This window comes from Temnothorax americanus, unplaced genomic scaffold (assembly GCF_048541705.1).
Source record: "Temnothorax americanus isolate GAGA-0224 unplaced genomic scaffold, ASM4854170v1 Scaffold22, whole genome shotgun sequence".
Taxonomy (NCBI): domain Eukaryota; kingdom Metazoa; phylum Arthropoda; class Insecta; order Hymenoptera; family Formicidae; genus Temnothorax; species Temnothorax americanus.
The window spans coordinates 1,535,571-1,559,039 of NW_027509360.1; the positions used below are offsets into that span (position 1 = coordinate 1,535,571).

Here is a 23,469-nt window from a genome sequence, read left to right on the forward strand (position 1 = left end):
GCGAGTGAAATAAGCTGAAGATTTTTTCAGTGCCAACGAAAGAGGCGTGGTAACCCTTTCCTTCGCATGGAAAGTGAAAAACGATATTTCTCTTTATTTTCGGTTACTATACAGCCATTAGGCCTGTTCGTTTTAACGTGAATAGAAAAACTTCTGTCTCCGACGTGAAAAGAAAAAGACGAAAAATGAACTGCAGGTTTAGCTAAAACGAACAGGTCTATTATTTAGCTAGTATCTGTTCAAGAATGTCAGGATAGTCTTAAAGTTTCTTGGCCAATCGTGTCATACAATTAAACGACCATCATATGCATGTATGCGTAAAGCTCTTAACATAGACGCCTTTAGTATATCGGTATCGTTGCATATCCCATTCGCACACGTGCGCTTAATGCATATCTGAGATCCGGAATATGCAAATGTCCATGAGAACCACGCGCAGAAGAAAAGAACGAATTGCGAATTAAAGAACAATCAGAACTACAAGCAAAATAATGAACAGTTTCTCGCACGACCGTTATCAATCTGTGATCGCGTGCGTTTATTCGATTCTAAAGGTTCTAAAGGTTTTACCCGTTCACTTTTTTTTTCGGCCGAGAAAAAGATCAGAACTGAACATTATTGTCAAAGTTTACATCAAATCAGTACTTTTATTATAATATTTCCATCGCGGACGCGTGATGGAATAAGCTTCACTGAACACGATTGCTTTTCGCGTCTGCGAGATTGGAAAAAATGCAAATGCCATATTTCAACGTTTGCGTAATTAGCATTTAACATCCGTGCCGGATGTTTGCATTTATTGCTGTCATCGAGTCGTAGTACATATCGATACTTTCCCTCCCACGCGAATATATTTCCTGTCAAAAATTAGATAAAGAAACTTTGCTTAATCACAGATTCAGATTTCCGCATGGAAAAGAAAGCCAGTACACCTTCGTCCTCGCCTTCGTCGATACTCGCGTGGGAATAATGCCGTTTGTGTCCGGAAACGTTAGGTAAGTGCAGCGTCAGCGGTTCTCGGTATAAAGTCGCTTGTAACCGGTGCCGCGTTATCAGGTGACCGACGACGGATCGCGTTCGTGGAATCCTGAGAATGATAGAAATAAAAAAAGGGAAGAAAGGCGAGAGAGAGAAAGATAAAAAATCACGTCGCGTCACATATTGTTTTTAAACAGAAACTTTAAATAGAACGAAGAAATGCAACACAGCTCTCAGAAACTAAAATAAAGCGTGAAGATATACGGAAGTACGTAAAATATAAGATCAACGATATCGGTCCCGTCACTCAAACTGGTTTCGGTAAGTTCCGCGTTCTACAGAAAACGAGCAAATATTCGTCGCGATAAATTTTGAACCGTTTTGTAATCCTTATACAAGCGAGGAGATTCGGTAACGGAGGGGCTAGATCCTCGCATTATGATGTGACATCGAAATAATCGGTCCATGATCCATCGATGTAGCGAGAAGAAAAAGAGAAAGAGAGAGAGAAAAAGGGACCGAATGGAGGGGGGAGGAGGGAGAAGAGAAAGGAAACGAAAGAGAGAAGCCGTCATGCTCCAGATTACGAGAACCTAGGTCAATAATCTCCGAGGATCCTGTCCCCTCATTCTACTTTTAGGACAGCTATAAACCGCTGGTGGCGTCAAGCTAATGAACGTCAATTCATAAGCGGAAAATCGGATATTTTTGGCACAAATATGGCTCACGTCGAATTTTACAAGCGGCTGACACGCGGTAAAGCAAACAACAGAGGTCCAATATGGTGAAAGATTAACTCCATTGTAAAATAAAAGTATCTCTGCTGTCTCTGCTATTTAGAATTCTGTACTCGACGTAATTTTAAATTGAATTAGGTCTTCATCATGCAAACAATATCTTATAATTTTATGCAAATCGTAATGGCTATTTAATTGAAAAATAATATTTAAGAAATTGAAATACTTCGAATTTAATTTAATTTAGAATTTAATTTAACCCAGCATTGTTACTTCTCTCTCGGATGTATTTCCGTTGCTTCAGAAAAGTCTAGTGAAGTTCTGCTCGTTAAATAGCATATAATGAAAACGGATCTGTTCGTTAAATATAAATCAATAGTTTGGCTGTGATCGATAGTTACAGTTCGACAATACGTCGGTCAGTCTAATATACGAAATAGTACCGGTCATTTCGGTTAAATCCGCTAAGTGCTTAGGTCATCGTTTATTTGAAGGAGCAACATACCGTACAGGGCAATTTGGTAAACGATTTAATCTCGCGCTCGATGATTTATTACTGCGGCCGCTGTCGTTTCTATCGACTAACTGGTTTGAATAAGATCGGAATTTTGAGATGAACGCCGGAAGCTATATCTGTTAAACACACAGCGCGATTATACTATGTGTTCAGAGTATGCTTACGTGTTCTTAATCCGTAGATACGTTTATCTGTCAAGAAGAAAATCTTTAATATCAAATAGTTTTATTACTTTCTTGTTACTTTCATAATAATATCACAGAATGTACAATACAATTAATTATATAAAATATTATAATTAACAGCTCAAATATATCATCGTAATATTCTAAACACATTTTCTAACACGTATAGATATTTATATTTTTCAATTTGTTTTGTATTTTATACAATTTGTTGTAATTCGTTCTTTTAATTTATTTTCTGAAATAAATTCCTACAAACGCACGTTATTCTTCAGAAGAAAAATCCTTCCAACTTATAGCTAATACTTTTACATTGGCGAGTTTGAAAACATACATTTTTTTCGTTGCTTTCTTTTGAATTTTGAAGCACGAAAGGACGCATAAAAGTTTGCTTAGGACGACCGAACAAAAGGTAAAACGGAAGATTTTTTTGCCAAAGTATTTTGAGCGTGAGATATTTCTTCGACATACCGATAACATGGACAAAGGATAGAAAAAATGGACGGGCAAAAGAACTGCCTTAGAGAACTAGCCTTAGAACTGACCATTGACCAATCTATTCCCGGAGGAGTTCTAAATAGCATTTAAAAGCGGTGTGCCTTTTGCATTTTTGTCCTTAAGTTGTGGACGACCAGTTATACGGAGGTACATGAATGGCCGCGCTGTCTCTACCTAGGGTTTCTACCTATAGGCATCCTTCGAGGAACTTCGCCAAACGAACGCTCAATGGTTGATACTTGGCACGTCGAGACGAGAGAGACGACATCAAATATTATAAATACGAAAAACGCCTCTCGCGCTCACACCGCTTTCTTATCTGCAAATTTGATAACTGCATCCGGCCTTATCCTAATGCAAATAAAGGGCGCGGGACGACTGGAGTTTCGAATGCGCGATGAGAGCGTTGCGGTACGAGTTGGTATCGCAAAGTATTATATTAAAAGTTTAAGAATAATTATGTAATACACCGTTTCTCGATTCACGAACAATTGATCCTTGGATATATCACGGTGACTTATATTTTAAAAGCGAGCTTATTGTTAGATTTTTACTGAGGCGAGCAAGGCTAAATGTGATTAGCGGTATTTTCCGACATATATCGTGTTAAACAAAGCGATTAAAACGATTAAGCACTGCAGAATGTCATTTCGTTAGAGTATCGTTTTTATATATCTATATCGGGAATTATTGGTGAAATCTGAGATCTGAAATTTTAACGGCGCGAAGAAGCCATTAGAAAATTTGAATCACGATAGCGAGAATTGGCTTTATCCTATGAGCATGGAAAAGCGTCGAGTGACGGAATCGTAGACGAAAGTGCGTTTCACGGCTCATCGCCTTCTTATTTCTTCGATTACATGGTAGCCGAACGAGGTGTCTGCTCGATTAATATATGGAAACCATCACGCTATCTCACCTGCATCGTAAACACATCATTTGCATCATTATTAATAGATACGTGGTAAAAACTGTAAAGTTTTTTTGTAATTTGAGATTCGTATTTATTCGTATTTATGTCACGTTTAAATATTGAAAATTCATTCCTTCATAAAAAAGACATTAAACAAGATATATCTTTTCAAATTGAAAGATAGATATATCAGATCAATATATTTATATATACACATACATACAAATTACACATTCTTAACAATATTTACAGAACAAATATTGTAGAAAAGATAAAAATATTATTTACTTCAAAAATATTTAAAAGAGATAGAGAGAAACTTACTGGAGGACTTCTAAAAAAGATGTTTGTAGATTTGATGGCGATTATTTTTTAGTTGTTGATGCTTTGTGAAGAAATATTGCTAAAGAATTTTTTTGTATAGTAAAAATAATAATTTATATACTTTTATTTTGCTATTGGTAATTTAGCTATAATCTTAGTTTAAATAATTGAGAATTGTATCTGCATGAAATTTATTGATTTCGTGTCGACAGTGAAAGTGTTGAAATGTGTTAGGTATTAATATAAGAGTGCTATATAGTATTATATTTAAGTTATAATAACATTTCAAATAATATATTCTTCCCCCGTGATATTTTCTCCGTTGAAATTGAGTTTTCAAGAAAAGAATTTTTTCACGCGATACAAATAGCGTCTGAGAATAAAAAATGTATGATTGGAGAATTACAGATCACAACTTTTGCTTTGGATCCAATGACTGTAGAATGTCTGCGTCATCAAAATTTCGTGAAATATCATTTCTTCGAATCATTCGACTACCATTCGCTCATTTTCGTTCGTAACAATCAGCGATACATTGTTGCGCGCGATCGCAGTTTGCTAGATTGTAGTTCTCGACCTCGGGCGGGACGCTGCACGCGAGGCAATCCTTTTTTTTTTTAAATTTTATTTTCAGAAAAGAACAAGCAGCCCGGTCTGAACGTGTAAATTATCTTAATGAACCGCGCGGTTCGATGCGCGGCCGTTTCTCTCAATGAAATCACTTTTTCGAGACACCACTCGACTTTTAGCGCTGAGCACGAGTTCGAAACAGGTAGACTGACCCTTCTCGGGTTCCTTCTTCGGGTTCCCGTTCTCTCTTGAGACGCTTTTTTATTTTTCGCAGACTGGTTGTCGGAACCGCAATTTTTGTTAATCCACGTCTCTGTCGCATCCCTTCCTGGCTCTCTTTCTCCCGTTCTTAATCTATTTCGTCCCTTCCTGTTTTGGAAGGCGCCTTCCTTTATTTATCCCTGCGGGAGTGCGGAACCTTGGAATGTCCCAAAAGCTAAGCAAATAGTAAAATATATTTTGTGGTAAGCTAACCTCACAGCGTGCGTTTTTTTCGCATATAGTTCGGATTGGAACTTCTACCTGTCAATCACCAAGAGAAACGATAGAAACTATCAACTATCACATTGCTATTTATAGAAAATTCGTTTCAGTTCTGACACAAAGCTAAGCAAGATAAAATAAAAATCCATTACTTATGTCGGTCTAAGACAAGCTCCTTGCTGTGACATTATTTTAAAAAATTTTGATAATTGTGATGCGTAGTATTTGCCAATTACTTTCGGTCTACAAAAGCACGGAAACCGATGATATAATTTCAGACGTAAGGCCGGACACCGATGTTAATTAACATGGTATCGACAGACGAAACAGACATATATGTTTATTCTTGATAATGAAAATGATTAACCGCAATGCGTGGAAGATTTAATCAAACGGAATGGTACCAGCTTTAGCTTCTGAATGAAGGCATTTTGACCCATTTATGCGCACGACGCCGCTGTCGAAGGTCCTTGCTACAGGCACGTTGAGAAGTCGCGAGAACTACGTCCTCGACCGAAAAAAAATCGAACAGCAGGAAGTTTATATATCCCCTCCTGGAGTATGAATACGGACGCTTAACGAGCAAGAATCTTGGCGGCCGTCTGCCTCCGCGTCGTAGAATAATCAGAAACGATGATGAGTGTTAAGGACGCGTTTCTGTGGCCCGACGGCACCTGACGCTGTTCGCGACCTCGAGAACATCGTATAAGATTTGTTTTTTATATCGCGCAACACAAAAATCCCGGGTCGACAATGAAGAACTAAAGAGAGAAGTAAGAACTAAATTAATTAATAAAGAAGAAATTTGTTTGGTATTTTTTGCGAAATTATGAATCGGCTGTTTCTTCTAGCCCGATAGATCGTCGAAGGAAAAGAGGTAGAATCCAAGATGGAGATTAAAAGTAAGGGATACAGTCAAGGCAGAGATTTAAGATCGAGGTAGACCGCATATAACACTCTTAACACGGCGACTCTTACGGCTGACTTAGCGCTGAAGAGTTTCTTGCGCGTGCCAGCAATTTCGCGGGTCAGCCGATAAAAAGCGCCGATTCTGTCCGCCGATCACGTATACTCTGTCTTCCATGCGGCTCGGGGATATACAGTCCGCCGCGATAGATGAAAGTCACAGTTTACGATACCGCGCGTCAAGTACCTCCTCGACGGTGGTTTTGCGAATTTGAGCTGGGGCGGCCATTACGCGCACAAGCGAACGAGAACGGTTTTGCAATTCCCGCAAATGTATAATGCTTCCTCATGGGTCGCCGGGGTAGCGACGCCGACGGTCGATCCTTAGCTGCTTTAGCTGCTTTGATGGAGCAGTCAGTCCTTACACAGACCAATCGGGACCTACCGCGCGTCTTTTTAGCCTCAGACTCTTCTGATCGCTCTGACGTCAATTTCTTCCCGACCTCATCAAGACCCAAAGTGAGATTTCAAAGTTAAAATTGTTGTTTTTTGCATTCAACTGTTTGACAGGGGACTATAAGACAGATGGGTTATAAAAATCAGTGATGTCATATATGATACTCGCAAACTAAAAAACTTAACGAAATATTTCATTAATAATTCATTATAGCTTCAAAATATTTGTGGCTTTGAGCTGTAAACAGTTGGAAATAAAAAAAAAATTTGCAAAATTTTAAAAGAGATGTTTCAATTAGAGATGCATTTTAATTAAATGTTAATAAAATGTGATTTTTTACTTAATTTTGAGTGAACTTTAAGTACGAACAGTTCTTATGAAGGAGATTTTCAAATGCCTTTAATTCAGAAACTAATCATAGAAAGTTGATAAAATTTGAGACTTGTCATCCAGGGACACAAGAACTACAACATATCAGTAAATTCAAGCAAACAGATTGAAAACGTTTTTCTCATAAGAATCGCGCGGGGTTTTTTCAACAAAAAAAAATATATATATATATATTTATGCGCTAGGTCATATATACATATATATCTGCAAAGAGTTAGTAGCGACATTACGTTTTCGCGTATTTGATGCATTAGAGCAGTCAAGAGTTAATTACTATTATTAGCCAATAAATTATGTGGCTTCATCTAGAGTTGTGAGTTCGTTGTACCCGGTACAGACAGCTTCTTATCTGCGTGTATAGCAATGCTATATTTGCCGAACTCAATCCGAATCTAGCATATGCTAATTACTATTTGATTCATGCGAAGATAACGACGGTGGACGCTAAAATTATGTTTACCATTAACGTTGACGTCTCTAGTCTCAACGAAGGCATCTTAGCATCGCACTTGGGCGAATTTCTGGCGCGACTTTCTCTCTTCTGTAAGAAACAAGAACCGCCACTCTTATCATATGTAACGTCAACGAGATAATGGTTCTGCCAATCAAGTCCGTAATATGATTAGTAAATATCGCCGATCGATGGCAGCCATTCCGCGGATGGCAGCCTTCGACATCCACGTCGCAATAATGTCGTCCCTTTGTTTCTCGGCATCCTCATCGCGAATTGTTCTCTCCTTGCGCCGACTTTATCTTCCTCTCTTCTCTTTCTTTTCAGTGAAATATACGGACATCTTCCACTGTTTCTTTGCGCGGCAAGTCTCCTCGCGAATGGCAGGTGCTCGCCACGTGCAGCAGTAGGTACCTGATCACCATCCTTTAACTTTAATAAGACAGCGCTCGCACCACGTAGTGGCATGTTCGTTCGAGGTAAGTGTAAGCGTCACGAGAGATGGGGGCCGCGTTGTGCGGCGGGATGTTTATAATTATTCACATGGGCTGCAGAAGAGCAGTACTTTTAATTTTAAGATCAGCTTTATGGTAGGTCGAAACGTTTTAACGCTGGGAAATGACAGTTTTCGTATCTATACGTGCACAAACGTATATCGTTAGAAACAATGAGCACGCCTCGGAATTTGAATGAAAAAAAAAACGCGTTCGTCGAAAACTTTAAAATTTAGAAATCTACTCAGAAATTATATCTATTCGCAATTTATTTTCGTAGTGTATATTTTAGGATTCGTTAATCTAGTCAATTAATGAAAAATGTGAGCAATAGGATCATTAATTTCAGGATTTTTTAACTAATCTTAAAATCTTCCATTTCGACACTTGAAATTTTTAATGATTTTAATATTAATTTTCGTTATTTATTTGAGCAATTATATAAATCGTTTGCCAAACAAAGTGGTTCCCATAAGCCATTAGCTCTTAAGAACGTGACTAATGACATCATAAAATGTTTAAGGGTGTTTTCTTAACGTAATGAACAACAGTACATACACGTCGCTCGTTAGGAATACCGCTAAACGCATGTGTGATATTCGAGCTTCAAAAGCACTCGAAACGAATGCCAGCAACGCTTGGTGCAAATTAAAAGTTCCAGGCAATGCTTCACGAATTCTAAGAAAAAAAAATGATGTGGGGGAAAAAAGAGATTGATCAAGATGAAGATGCGTTCCGCGAGAAATGCTATCGTTCCCTGTCGTTGCTGCCATTATGAATAATTAAGGTCACTCTGAATAATGAATTGTCAAACTTGATCTATTTTAATCTGTCATCACATCTAAAAAAGATTACTATACTGTATGATATGCAAAAAATTCTTCTCATGCAAAAGCGTATTAAACATATATATAATGGCGCGGATTAATTAAGGAGATCAATTTCTTTGAACAATCGATTGACTTAAAAGGACTACTCAACTTTTCTCTCTCTCTCTCTCTCTCTCTCTCTCTCTCTCTCTCTCTCTCTCTCTCTCACACACACACACATAATCGATAACTTTCGCGTGGTTATCGCAAGATAAACATGTGTTTCATCAGACACGTGTAAAGATCTGCGTCGATATTAGCACATATGCATCGATTTTGCGTATTAATATCCAAGCGCCGCGTAATCTTACGTTACGCAGAATCGCGCAATCTTTATCTGAACGTCCGATGTCGATCGATTATCCGATTATTAACTTAAAACTCATGAAACGCTCGACTGACCTTGTTCGCTTGGCGTTCGCGTGGCCGTCCAGTCGAAATTCATTAAAGGAAAATATTCCTTAATAACCCTAATAACGTCGACTAATAACGATGAGTATTACCGTCCGCATGAATACATAAATATCACCGTCGGTATGAATTTTTCACATTACTTCGACATGTGTTTTCACGTGATCAGTAATGTCTCACAATTGCGTGAGGGGAGATCGCCTGCGTTTAGTGAAAACGATAATTTATAATTTCGGGAAATTAGTGTGCCACATCAAACGCGATAGAAGTGCAGGCTGTGCGAAAAAGAAGGATTACGGTTCTTAAGAAATTCTACTGGAACACGTGCCCGTTGACATTCACGCACGTGCATTCGTGCACATGACATTCACGACCGACTAATTATTAATTGGCTTTACAGCGTAGCGTGCCGCTCGCCGCTCGGTTTTGCGTGCCGTTGTTTTTAGGCAGAATAAACGAGTACCAATTAAGAGAAAAAGTTCGATCAAGTTCAAGTTTATTCACCCTGTAATTCCTTGGAAATCTATAAACCATTTTTCAAATTTTTGTTTCATGATTCTTGTACCTAATTGTACGATATTCATCGTAGATTAAATCACATGGATAAAATAACATCTAGATAATTTTACATACCTTTCCTGTTTTAATGTATAAGACGTGTGATATGCAAATCTTTTTTATCTTTTTCCAATAGTTCGGTATAGATTCTAATGATAGAGTTTTCGGTTAACTCTGTGTCAATTGTGAAAAAATCAATACGAAGGATGTATTACTCTTCAAAGCTCTCGCTCTTGAAGAAGATAGACTCGTACGCGAATGAAAACTGCTGATGGCAGTTCTACTGTGTGAACGCGATGATATATAAGTCAGTCAGTTGTTCATATAATGAAACTTTTTACATTTAGCAAATCACTTTGTGTACGTGAAATTATTTTTTCAGTTTGATGTAACGTGAATAAACGTGACATAACAAAATATGTCTAAAAGTAAAATCATTTAATATGCGATGTAATTTTATATCAGATTATAGCTGATAATAAAGTGCCAATAAGCCGTGAATTAATATCGATTCTGTCGATTGATTGTATCTGCTGTTCAGCGAAGTAAGTTGATATCTAAAATTCTGACTTGAATCAAACTCATGTTAAGCCAACAAAATGTAGAGCAATCTTTTATCTTTCGTCAAACATTTTGATAAGCTTGACGCCACGACCAACGCAAGTTATCACCGCTTGTATTTCGTGTGTAAAAACGTTTTTTTCTTCCTCGTTATGTAATAATATGGATATTACTTCGTATATATAGACAGAGTCATCGCTTGATTTACTCGTGACCGTATTGGAACACCTGTACTTTTCATTATAAGTGTCATTGGTAGCGCAGACACAGCTGTTTTACTTATTTATCATTGTAGCTGCAATGCGTGGCGCTCACCAAGGCCTAGCGCAACGAAGTCTCATAGAAGCTTACTAGCTTCCAGATACAAGCAGAATTGAAGACTTCGAAAATAGGAGAGCATAAAAGGATTCAATAAGACACTCACATCTGAAAAAAGATCTGATCTCTTTTCTAAAATAGAAATAATATTTGCTAACAATACGGTTATATTTTTATATATTTAATGCGAGCGTTTAGAAAATCTTGAAATCACCTTCGAAAAATATTATGTTGTAGAAACTGGGATAATGTCAATCTAATTTGAAATATTTTTTTGTCGATGCACGAGACAGATAGGAAGTATGACGAGAGAAGAGAAAAAACTGGGTCTTAAACTTTCATTGCGTGGAGGAAGTAAATTACGTTATGCGCATTAATTAAGCGATTTAAGAACGATTATACGTTTCAAACAAAATACAACTGTTTTAGAAAGCGGGGAACAATGTGAGAAGTAACATGCAAACTTCATCAAAATTTTTATCGTCAGTTATAAGGAGTCATTTCATTGTTTTCAGTCGCTTCCTGTATTATACCAACAATAAGTACGATTCGAGAAACTCAAGCAAGAAAGCGTGCATACAGAGTAGGAGTGATGAAGATTACTCCATATATAATAAGAAATATACATTTGTATTTTCTTGAATCATGGCATTCGTACGTAGATAAAAATCTCATTTAGTACACGGTAGTCTTATTTAAACAACGAATATAGATGGTATTAAATAGAAAGTAAAACCATCATCCATAACTCTTAAAGGGAATACTGCATCTCACCCTCTCATCGGGTCGGGCTGGTCGATCAATCAGTTTAAATCTTCGTTCACCGGGTTGACCTTCATCCCGGCACCGGCCGCACCGTACCGCGCCGCGTCGCGTCACACCGCGACCTTCTTTCGACGAAAATCGAGTTTTCTCCCGTTTCGTCTCGGCGACAGCCCTTTCCCGTCGCCCCTGTTCGCGCATCCGTTCCGCGATCGGCGAAGACGGCGAGGGGTTTCTTGACCCACGGCGCGTCTCGACGCGACGCGACGCGGTGCGGCGCGGAACGGAGCAGAGCGTAGCGGCGCGTGGGAAGGGATCGAGGCGCGGGCGAAGGGCGTTTTCCCGCCCTGTGCCCGAAGCCGCTCGATGGGATCACCATGGAGACAGACGTCCCCATACCTTTAGTCCCCGAGATATTTCCCCGTGAAACTCCCGGAGCTCGCTGCTTCTTGCTGCCCTTGTGCCGCTCGCCGTTCAAGGTCCGCGCCCGCCGTTCGTTCCACCCTAGTCCGAAGGTCGGCGGATTGAGCTAGGTCGTATTTGCGGGGGAGAATTCCACCCCAACCAACCGTGGGTCTTCTTATAATGTGCGAGAGACTACGCCCGACTCAGGCGGCCCGGCCGGCGACGTTCGCGTTTCGTTTCGGTAACCTCGAGACGGAATTCACTCCGCGTTTGTTTCGGGAATTAGAATGGGAGATCTGCTCGAAGTACATGACGTGTTGAGGGTATTTTCATTAATATCTTGTATTGTGTATTGTACGATGGGAGGAGTACTAAATGCCGTTGAATAGATACTTTGAACTGTATGTAGATATTAATATTCATAAAAGATTAACAAAACAAATTTTATGTTATACTATAAATACAAACTGCGTTAAAAATAAAAAAAAGATATTAAAGTAATATTAATATTTATCTTTATAAATCGTTTTTTTTTTTAGTTTGATTAGATTTAAAACATCTTAATAAGCTTCATTTACGCATTGTCTAGAATTAATCTAAAGCGGTCATTTCTTTCAATTTTGAATAAGTGGCCTCCACATTCGAAAGTCAAATTGAAAGTGACAAATGACAAAAGCCTGTCTCAGTTCGATTTCAAAACAACTTGTCAATCGTTAACTGAGCGTGTTATCGACACGTAAATATCGCTTCCTTCGACACTCGTACTTCCTTCGACATGTCAAATAGCTCTATTAATTTACCGCTCTCTGGAAGTAGTTCAGCTTGTTAAGAGGACAACGCGTGAACGTACTCCTTTGTTGTCTCAAACGCAGTATCTCATTAGCATCAAAAAAGGAGAAAAAAAATCGGGAAAAAAAATCAGGAGAAAAAATCGAGAGAAAAAAAAATCTTTTGAAAAGATTTCTTGCAACCGAGAAACAGATGTTGCAACGTCTACGATGCAATGGAGAGAACCAACGCGAAGAAAAAAAAACTGCGTATTAGTCACGAGAACTTCTTCGCCCCAATAAACACAACCCGCCTCCCTCGCGTTTTTTTTTTCGGAGTAATGTGTAACGCGACGCCGGCGGATGTAATAAGTTTGCTGCTTGATTAATGGCGCCGATTATGGCTGCAATGGGCGCTTTTAGTATTAATATCATCAATTCTTCCTCATTTAATCGATGACATAATTTTAATTGAACAAAAATCGATAAAGTGAATTTTTATAAAAGATCACAATTACAATATTTAATTTACAATTTTGCAAGTTATGGTACTTTTTTAAATTGTGAGTCTCCTTATAATATACTTGTGGAAAAATTTATCACGTGAGACATCGGGATTATCGATAAAAAACGTTTGTGTGATATAACTAATTAGATTCTAATTTTCCTTAGGTGATTAATTATTATATAAGCAATATATGCTGCGAGCAATTCGGAGCGTAATCTTAATGCAAAAGAATATCGATAATTTATTTCCGCATAACATTATCTATTTTTAATATATGCTGTTGCATTTTTGGAAAAGAAAATATTTAAGTTAGATAAGTTTTAGAAAGTAAAAAAATCCTGTTCTACAAGAGAGAGAGCAAACATTTTTTCAAGGCATTCAAGATAGTGAACTATGAGAGACGGATCATAAAAGCATCCCTAGAGTGTTCCTTCCTTTTTCTAGAATCCGGAATCCCGCAGGCATTCTAATTTTAGAAGTTCTCTTGGCAACAAAGAGCGCATCCGCAAAAGGATGCGGACAATGATATTTTCTTCTGAATCCGCAACTGGTGGAACGTGGCGCAATGTGGCGCAACGTGGTGCAAAATTCCTCGCGACTCCGATTTAACACCGGGTTCACGTTCATGGTCACGATCGATATAGCTATCTCGAGCCAAGGAAAGACCGGAAAGATTACAGCGTCCCCAGCCGCGATAATTAACGAACATAGAAGATTTTCACGGATGAACGAGATCGAGCTGGTTCCGACTGGTTACAAGAAATTATGCAATAAGCGCAATGCAACGAGCTGTCGTGTGAATAATTATATCGAAATGTAAAAATAGAATACCGTAACTATTAACTTATAAATGTCTCCATCCCAAAGGATAAAATGTATAAAATTTTTCTATTTTTAATAAATTGCTCTAGATATTGATCTTCATTAATTATAATTTTAGACTTTAATCACATCTGGTGATTGAGATAAAAAAACAAACGTTTAAAAAAGTGTTTTTTTAATGCACAATTAATATTTAAAAAATAATCAACATATAAGTAATCTTTTATAAACACTTATGTAAAAATGTTTCAATGTTAAAATTAAGAAATAAACCTTCTTTTTAAAAAAAACCAGAAAATTTTCATACACTAAAAATGTTTTATGCGTTTTATTTTATACAAAAAAGAGAGAAAAAATTATTTAATAGTTTTAAGTTAAAAAAGAAATTGATTTCTTATATAAAAGATATAAACGTAATATTTCAGTCACAAAGACTTTATTATAAGAGAAAGTTTATACCTCTTAGGTATATACGAAAATAAATACGAGACAAAATATATGACTGTACACACAAAAAATCTTACCTACGTAGAAACGTTTAGGTGTGATTAATGAGGGATATCCATCAGGAATCCGTTCCGAACGAATTCGGAAGAGCGCAAAATTGCCTCCCGCGTTTCTCTCGGCGACGGAACATTAAAATGCAGAAAGCCCGTTTGTTCTTCCCGAAAAATCGTTTTCGTGGCGTGACCATTAATTGCGCTATTTTCTCCCGCTAGAGGCTCAAGGACGGATCTCAAACAAGGCTACTCTCCTTCATTATCCTAGCTCGAGCAACGGCGTCATGGAACGACTAGTAGTCTCTTTGTAATGATAATGCCAGTCTCTGCATGTACTCGAACATCTTTGTTCTACCTTCGCATTTCTCTACGCTGGTTTCGTAAGTTCAAGTCATTCGTTAGAGGTGAGTTATACCTGTACAATATTTTATAATCCATGGAAAGCATTATAGCTTTTCTTTTCTCCTTAGTTTGCTTGTGAATGACTAATTGAGCGTGGTTCCCGAGAAATCTAGAAGAAAGGGTAAAGGCTGCTTTCTGAATAATCCAACCATATGCTGTGAAAACGCGAGGCTAATTCCTTTTGTCGATTCTCGATTTTTCAAAGTTAATCTCTCTCTCCTTACGCGTTTAATCCTTATTTTTAAGATTTTAAGGAATTTCTCTCGACTTTTATCTCTTACTTGATGTTTACATCGATTCTCTGGCTATTTTTCTTTGCCCAGTGAGCGTATTGAATAATCGAGAAATGGCAAACTCAAAGCCAAATCCTCCACACAATTCCCTTTGATCAAATTTAATCGTGAATATTTATTATGGAAAAAAATAATGTTGTACTAACTGCAATAGTTTACTTGGAAATAAACTTGTAAATTTATGCTCTTGTTTCAATCAAGTATTTGTTTCATTAATACTGTTATTGAATTAACAAGATTATTTCCAATTAGATCTAATTCTGTTAATACAACATTATGTATTTTTTCTCATGTAAGAATTGTATATGCGTGAATTTCATCTCGCTTTAATTAAAGATTATGTAAAACCCAAAGATAATTCCTTACTTTTCTTATAAGAAGTAATCTAATTGTCAAGTTTCTAAGTCGATAGAAAACATAAAGTACGCTGAATTCAGAGCAAGATACTTTTAATTTATCGAAGGAATGCCAGCATCGCGTATATCTCACTGTAGAATAATCCATATCGTAAGAAACCCTCCGGATAGAAACAAAGTAAACTTTCTCTCAGCCCAACGGCAATGGTATCGTGCTACCGAGAATTCCGAAAACATTCGTGACTTAAGGCAAGCGATTGCGACGAAAGTTGATCACAAAACACTGTGCGCGTATCGAAAAGCAAAGTCCAGACAGGAACTTTATCATTCTCGATCAATTTGGTTGTACGTAATTGGATATTGACACGAGAGCAAAACAGAAATAAAGTAAGATAGCGTATTATTTGAAATTCATCTCCAAGTTATCACACGTAAGTTATAAGTAAAAAGGTGGGCTTGGAGAGTGTAACGCGGTTAACAGTATGCAAGTTAATGTTATGCCAACCTATAATTACTAGTAAGATACATTATATATCGGATGTTTTGGCTCTGCTTTGAGTTATCTTCAACGATACGGTAACGGTTAAAATTAAAATAATCTCACGTTCTCCGACGAGCGATACGTGAATAATTTCAGATTGGATGGTCTAAAGGCAGTATAATTTTCCAAGAAATTGCAAGTAAAATTTGGCTAATAATCGCAGTTTGTAATATAATCGAAATAACAGTTAAAATCTAACAAAGAGAAGTGCAGTCACTCACCCAACCGGCCCAACGCGAGAATAAAAATGGATGCTGTGATAAAAAAACAACGCTTTTTGCCACTCTAATCACAAATTTCTCAAAATTGTGACGTGATAAATTTGGTAAAGAAGATCGTATTCAGTGCCTATTAAAAACTACACGAAACGATTATCTTGCTCCTTGTACTCTTTTTCGTTAAACGGTATAATAGATAAAAGTTCAAAAAATGCTTGGGCAATAAAGTAACATTCTAAAATATGAAAGAAATCTTATCGAACTTTTAGTTTATCTATTTAGTTATTCTATTTGAAAATTCCAGCGCTTTTTCAACAATGATATGCGTTTCTTGAAAATAACAAAAGAGAGAAGCGAGTTAGCAAATAATAAGAAAGGTAAAATACGATATACTTGAATAAGAATGTATAGATACCTAATGATAATAAGTATGCTCGTATGATGCAGCGTATAAATACAGATAGGAATAATCGAAATAAAGAAAGAGAAACGGAACATGCCTAAGTGATCAGCTTGACACCCGTCAGCTTGTCGCTACTTATTATTCTGAGATGCGTTTCCGGTGGAAATACGTGTCGGAAATGGCGTCTTCCGCGTGTTATGACGCAATCGCGCGAATATATCCGATTAGCGAAACGTTCAATCGTCATCGTCACGAGTGTGTGCGGATGTTACAACACGCATGACTGTAAATCGGGATATCAACTAATAATTATGTATTTACTTGCTTATAGATATTCCCTCCAAGATAAATACTACAGATAGTTATCCAACAAATAGTATTACAATCAATATCCGTTGGAATAAAATTAATAGCTGTACATGATCAATAATTATAAGAGAATTATGCAGTGACTCATAATTATTGGCTTATTGACGTTTTTGATTGTATCACACATATCCATAGATTTTTTGGATATAAATAAAAATATCAATAAAAATTGAGAGATATACGCATATTTTTCTTTCAGTAAAAATAGCATTCTCCTGTATTTCTTGATATTTGTAAAGAAACTGGTAGCATATATTGATGCGTGTTACACATTATCGAATATAGTATTTGCTGATGCATATCATCCCCAAAATCATTGGCTTGTTAAGAGAAATGATTGTACATGATACTATCGCGAGAAGGAAGAAGGGCACATACTAAACTAAAATATCAGATATAACGGATATCGTATGCGCGCTGAGAACATGTGTGTGTGTGTGTGTGTGTGTGTGTGTGTGTGTGTGTGTGTGTATGTGTGTATGCGTGCACGTTGCGAGACAGGCGTACAAGGCGTACACGGCGCGAGTGAAAGATGCGATGTGTGGCTCGAGTCAACGCGATATTCCGTTCGTAATGTTTCCTCGGATCTTTCTTTCACCTTTTGTACCTCTCTCCCCTTGCTCACCACCGTTCCCCGCGTATCGCGGTTCTCGCCCGCCGCTTTCACGTGTACGTCAAAGTCACGAATGTGCGTGCATTCGTATTCCAGCTGTCCGGTCGTTGAATTTACGGCCACTTTCCACCTCTCGTTTCCCGGAACCACGAAGGTTCACAAGCGAATTAGGCGTGTGTTCGCGAATGATCAAAATATTTCCCCCCCTCCGCGCGCACGGGGCCGTGGATCCGACGGGTGCATATAATTGCGTAGATATAGAAGGAGGGAAAAGGGGTGGAATTCGATAATCGGAGTCTCGCGATCGAAATTATGCGGGTCGGGCAACGAGGAAAACCAGATGGCATCGTCCGAGGATTATGATGTAGATTTCGAGGTCAATCCATCCTTCCAGTGTTAATTTGTCAGGTGCAATGTAACTCCGTATATGTAATGATGAAAATAATACGTTTCGGTAACTACTATTACTTGCGGGCATTTTATGTAAAAATGACATAATAAGTAATGCTACTATTAATAATAATTATAGTGAATAACATCATGCATTCAAGTACAAAGCTTCACTTTTGAATATTATTAAACGTCTTCTGTATCAAAAACAAAAATAAAAAATTTATATTCTAGAATAATTTCCAATTTATAATTTCCGAAATATAATTTTGATTTACAACACATGTATCGTGCGTGAATTTAGAATCGAATCAGCGATAGCGCACATTTATAAAATCGAATTGCTGCTAAATTTTGTCACAGAAAAGATAATTAACAATATGTCAAGTTAGATTGATAGTTGCTCCAAGAATAATGGATCGAAAATTGATAAAAGTTTTCCCTAATTTCTGATAATGACTGAAGAATGGACTGACGAAAGCTCACAGCTGCATCTCGAAATGTAATTAACCGCGCATTATATGACGTTCCGAAATGAGCAGGGACAATTTCGGACTTCAAATTCATCTTGCGGGGTCCTTTTGCGGCTAAGAAAAAATATTCAACCCGATCATTAGCGACCTTACAAAAGTTTTTCTTTTTGGATCCGGGATCATTAAGTAGACTTAGGTCAGGAAGAAGGAAGAAGGATTACATCGCTAGCACAAAAGGACCCGAATTGAAGAGCACTACACTCGATCTGCTTTGTGTAGCGGCACGTGAAGCTAGAACAAAGAAAATTAACGGCATTCCAGTTAGACTTCTGTCTGCATCCCATGGGAAAATTTGCGGTGAATTTACAATCAATACCGGCCGTGACGATTGACCGGTCTGTCGATCGAACTGTTGCAAAATACCGGACTCGCAATCGAATCGTTCACGTTTGCATCCGTGATCTGCGAGTGTTTTTTCGCAGGGTCATGAGCCCGAGTCGCGAGAGTTGCGCGAGGAATCCTCGGGACGAAAACATCGTGATGCTGGCGGCAGGTGCTTCCGAACAGCAAAAGCAGCACGAGCTCAAGGAAGAGAGCGGCTTCGCGGGCACGGGATTTAAAGGGGGGTCGGGGAGTGAAGAGAGAGAGAAGGGTGGAGAAGCAGAAGAGACCGACGATCGGCGGAGGAAAAGATAGAGGGAGAAATCCCGTCGGAGTCCTCGCGATGGTGATCCTGTTTAACGATAATGGCTGTGAGGTAGACGCGTGCCAGCTGGGTAACGCTTTCGGGGCCTGATTTTTATGCGTCCCTCTCTTTCTCCCTTTGCTCGCGCTTCTTTTTCTTCTCCTTCGCTCGGCAGAGCCGCAATCCGGCCGAGGGCAGATGGCTCGGGCCACCTTACCTTGTCGTCGCGGGGCCTCGGGGGCCCCCCGATTCTTCATCGTGGAAAAAAAGGACGGACGACGGTCCACCTCCAGGACCACGGTGTATGTGTTGTACGCGAGAGCCTCGCACGCACTGACTCGCGGTGTCACAAGGTGGTTTCGCCGTGGTCGGTGTAAACAGCGCATACACTCGGCGCGAGTAAAATAATGTAATACCGTTACACACATGGTTCGTGTCGGTAATGATTCCGAAAGCAACTTCTTTGGCACGCGCGTGCCAGCCGTTCATAATAAGAAAGTTCCAGCGATGGTGCGTGAATCATTTCGAGTATTTTGGGCGGATGTATACGCAAGCACTGTTATGACATTGTTATTGATTACTGACCCAAGCAATAAACGGATATATGCTGTCTCTTTCATTGAACATATAATCGGAATATTTAATTTATATATTTTCTATGCTTTTGATGCTGACCAAAATAATGTTATATTAAAACTGATTATTATATCAAAATGTATATAGCCGTCGGGACTATTTATCTTGCGATGGTTTTCGTCAATTTCCACAATTTGCCGATCTTTTTTTTTAATACAATCGGAATATATGTATAATATCTATATTTTCTATACTTTTGATACTGACAAAGATAAACATAAAATAGTATTAAAAAAAAACGCTTATTATATGAAATTGTATATCGCCTTTGGAATTACTTATCTTGCGACGCTCTTCGTTGAATTGCACAGGGTGGTACCTGCATGCACGCGCGACGTTAAGACTGGCAAATATTTATTAATCCCACTAGAGTAGATTAGAGCGTAGTTTACGCACGGTAAAGCACATAGGCCATGTTTATACATATGATTCTTTATATCTCTTCATCCGCGGAATCCATTCCGATCATAAATATTTGAACCGTGCGTAAACAATGAATTTATCACACGGAAGCCGTGCTTCCAAAGCGTTGTGTTGCAAAGACGTTGCGCTGCTGTTGATCTTATTAATACACAAATGCGATCGAAGCAAACTTGGAAAATGTAGTCGATTCAACGTCGACGAGAACAAACGACATTTTCGCCGCGGCGCGGTTGCGAAGTTCGTTCAAATGACATTACGGAGAACTTCGTGCGATGTGATACTATATACTACTTCGTGGCTATGGCAAAATCAAACACTGTGTATAACTAAGATTGGCTTATTTTCCAGTCTGTTCTATTTACATGTATAAAAAAAGAGAATCTCTAAAATATTTAAAACAGAGCTTTATCTTTCACCCGACTTTTCGTTTTGCATAAATCAACGTCACAGCTGGAGCGACGTGTAAGCTTTATTTTCGATATGAATTGTTACCCCATCGAAACATATTTTTATCATGTTGCGCATGTTACAATTGTCGTTTAGAACGTGTCCAGCGATACCTACACTTTATAGAGAACAGATATGCATTGTTAAAAATTAAACTACATTTATTCACATAATTTTTTGTGGATACCAAAAATAATTATATTATACCGTTTTACCATAGTCAACGAATATCTTTCTCATAATGAGGATCGCATATATCGTATTACAATGTGTAAAGATAAGACAGACTGGAGAGAGTACCGATAGCTCTCTCAAATATATCTATACCGCGAAAATGAAAAGTGATCGATGGAGGGTATGCAAAGGTTGCTGTTTCAATTCTGATACGTTGTCATATGCTGACACACCTTAAAACGTGCCTGTTCTGAGTTTGCTTTTCCAGGGAGCGAGATAACTCGACTCCCGACTGAGTTGTTCTTTAATTGCTCTTCATATTGCGTTCACATAGAAAAGTTAACACGTGTTACGTAACACAGTGTGGGCTCTTCGAGGATTTGCTTCATTGGAAACGTCTTATCTACCGAAGTGTTTACTACGAGATTATTCATGCAAACGGAGAATGTGTAATTTTTAATAGCGTGACAAATCGCTACAGCTTTAAGTGTGCCGCATTTATACACAATAATATCCAAAAGTTTTTTGGCTCGTAATATGCAAAAAAGATAATAAAATGAAAAAATCATTTTTTGTTTTCAATATAATCACACTTTAGTTAAATACATTTTTTAGAATAAATTTTTCTTTATCACTAAAAATATTCTGAATTTGTCTTTAAAATAATTTAACATTACGAAGATCGTCTAGAGAGATCACTGGTAAATTTTTTCTTCAATTTCTTAAACTTCAATTTTGAAAATAAGAAATAATCATTAAATATATATAAGCACTTTTATTTTCAAAATTAAAGTCCGATTTGTGTAGACAAAAATGTACTATAGTGATGAAGACGTAATCTTCGCAGTGTTAAATTATTTTGAGAGCGAAAAATAAGAATGTTTTTAGTGACATAGAAAAGTAATTCATTGTTTAATAATATATTGAAATAAAGGATAATTATAGTAAAAATAAAAAATTTTTGTTTTATTTTTTATCACCCTTTTTATATCCTTTGGGAGAAAACTTTTGTACCTTACTACGTACATCGGAATCTCTGTAGTTAATAGAATTTACTAAAAATCAATAAACTCAAATCTGGAAATTATGAAAGTTGTATAAGGATTTAATAATTATACTTTGATTTCAAATATTAAAAAATCAAATTTATAGTAAATAAAATTTCTGCGAATATCATTTCATTTACAAATTTCAAGTAATAGGACAATGCTCGAATTTTCGACATTGTGCTTCCATCAATCGATGCATAAATAACAGTGAAAGACAGGGTAATTATCATATTCAGAGTGCACCCATTTCGATATCGCGTCCGCCTTGCTCGATGCATCTACCTCAACCCCCTCGCGCTTATTCGCCTCCTCCCAATCCCGTTCGAAGTACGATGCGCCAGTAAATCGTGGCCGCACGCGTGCGCTTACGCGCGTGTGCGTATGCGCGCGGCAGTCCGCGAGTAAACGCGTAAAATCCAATGTGCACCTACACATCGGCCTGACCTGCGTGTATAACGTGCACGTGAGAGCGGAGGATTGATCGCAGGAGAGGCAGGTGCTGAGAGAGCGACAGCTGCGTGCGCGCGATCTTCCTTCACGAACGAAAACGGTGCGCTTCTTCGAGTCGCTCCTTCTCGCTCAGTCCGCGCTTGCAGCGTACGTACGCCTGCTGAAGAATAAAAAATGGCTGGGGTTAAGGGCCAAGTTAAAGGGGATCAGGAGGGGGGACGCGAGTCTCTCCTTTCTACCGCGAATATTCATGGATCCGTCGAAAGGACACTCCGAGAGGATATCGATGCTTAACCGACGACGACCGCGCGAACACTGGTGCATAATTGATATCCACGTCAATGATCTCACGCGATGCAATCCTATGCATCGACCATGAGACGATGATTATTAACGAAACAGCTGCGATCTCGTCGACGCGACACCGGTCTGTAAAGGACGAGCCGTGTGTTTTGTTCTAAAATTATTAAAAATTCTAGATTTATGGGCTATAAGTCTTTATCTCCTTCAATTTGATATTGATATGATTACTATGCCTAATGCCAAAGATATCTTATTAATGATGATATCAAAATACAAAATAAAATATAAAGCAATGTAAAATTAAATTATTTGTTCTCAATGTAATTTCATTGTTACCTATTTACTTTAGTCTAAAATTTCTTGAAATTTCTTGTACTTTCGATCACTTATAACTTGGAAAATTTCACCCTTATCATAATCTAAAAAAAAAATCAATTTCAAGTTTGTTGAAAAATCTATACACAAATAGCAGTCGAATAGCGATCCGAATCACAAATCCACAGCTACTTCAAACATTTCGTATGACATTTTAACGATACTTAATTACTCTGATATATGATGTCTCGCAAAGTAATATTCCACCGTATTAAATATCATTCGCGAAGCTAACATGAAGCGCCTATATAATCCCATTTAAACGAATACCTCACCGAACAGGATACCATTGCACTCTGCCAATACCCTCTTTATGCAAACAAAGACGCAACACCTGGCAGAACGGCGCGCATCCTACGGATGTTTTTGCGCCGCGCAGCGCCACGCCGCGCCATTCGGCTGCCACTGACCAAGTTGCAAAAGTTTAAATTGCCGGAGTACACATTGTAATCTGGCCACTTGTTAGTGCGCACTTCTTTTTCTCT

At 38.1% G+C, this 23,469-nt stretch overlaps 1 long non-coding RNA gene across 5 annotated transcripts in view; it reads right to left on the reverse strand.

The window, feature by feature from the left end:
- The window catches only part of LOC143898161 (uncharacterized), a 277,565-nt gene that overhangs the window by 15,050 nt on the left and 239,046 nt on the right, over positions 1–23,469 (reverse strand). The window contains exon 4 of one of the 5 annotated variants that reach the window (XR_013257127.1): positions 22,301–22,466. The exons of the other annotated variants lie outside the window; for them this stretch is intronic. This is a non-coding gene — a long non-coding RNA (uncharacterized LOC143898161). The remainder of the gene's footprint in view (positions 1–22,300; positions 22,467–23,469) is intronic. 5 annotated transcript variants of the gene reach the window in all.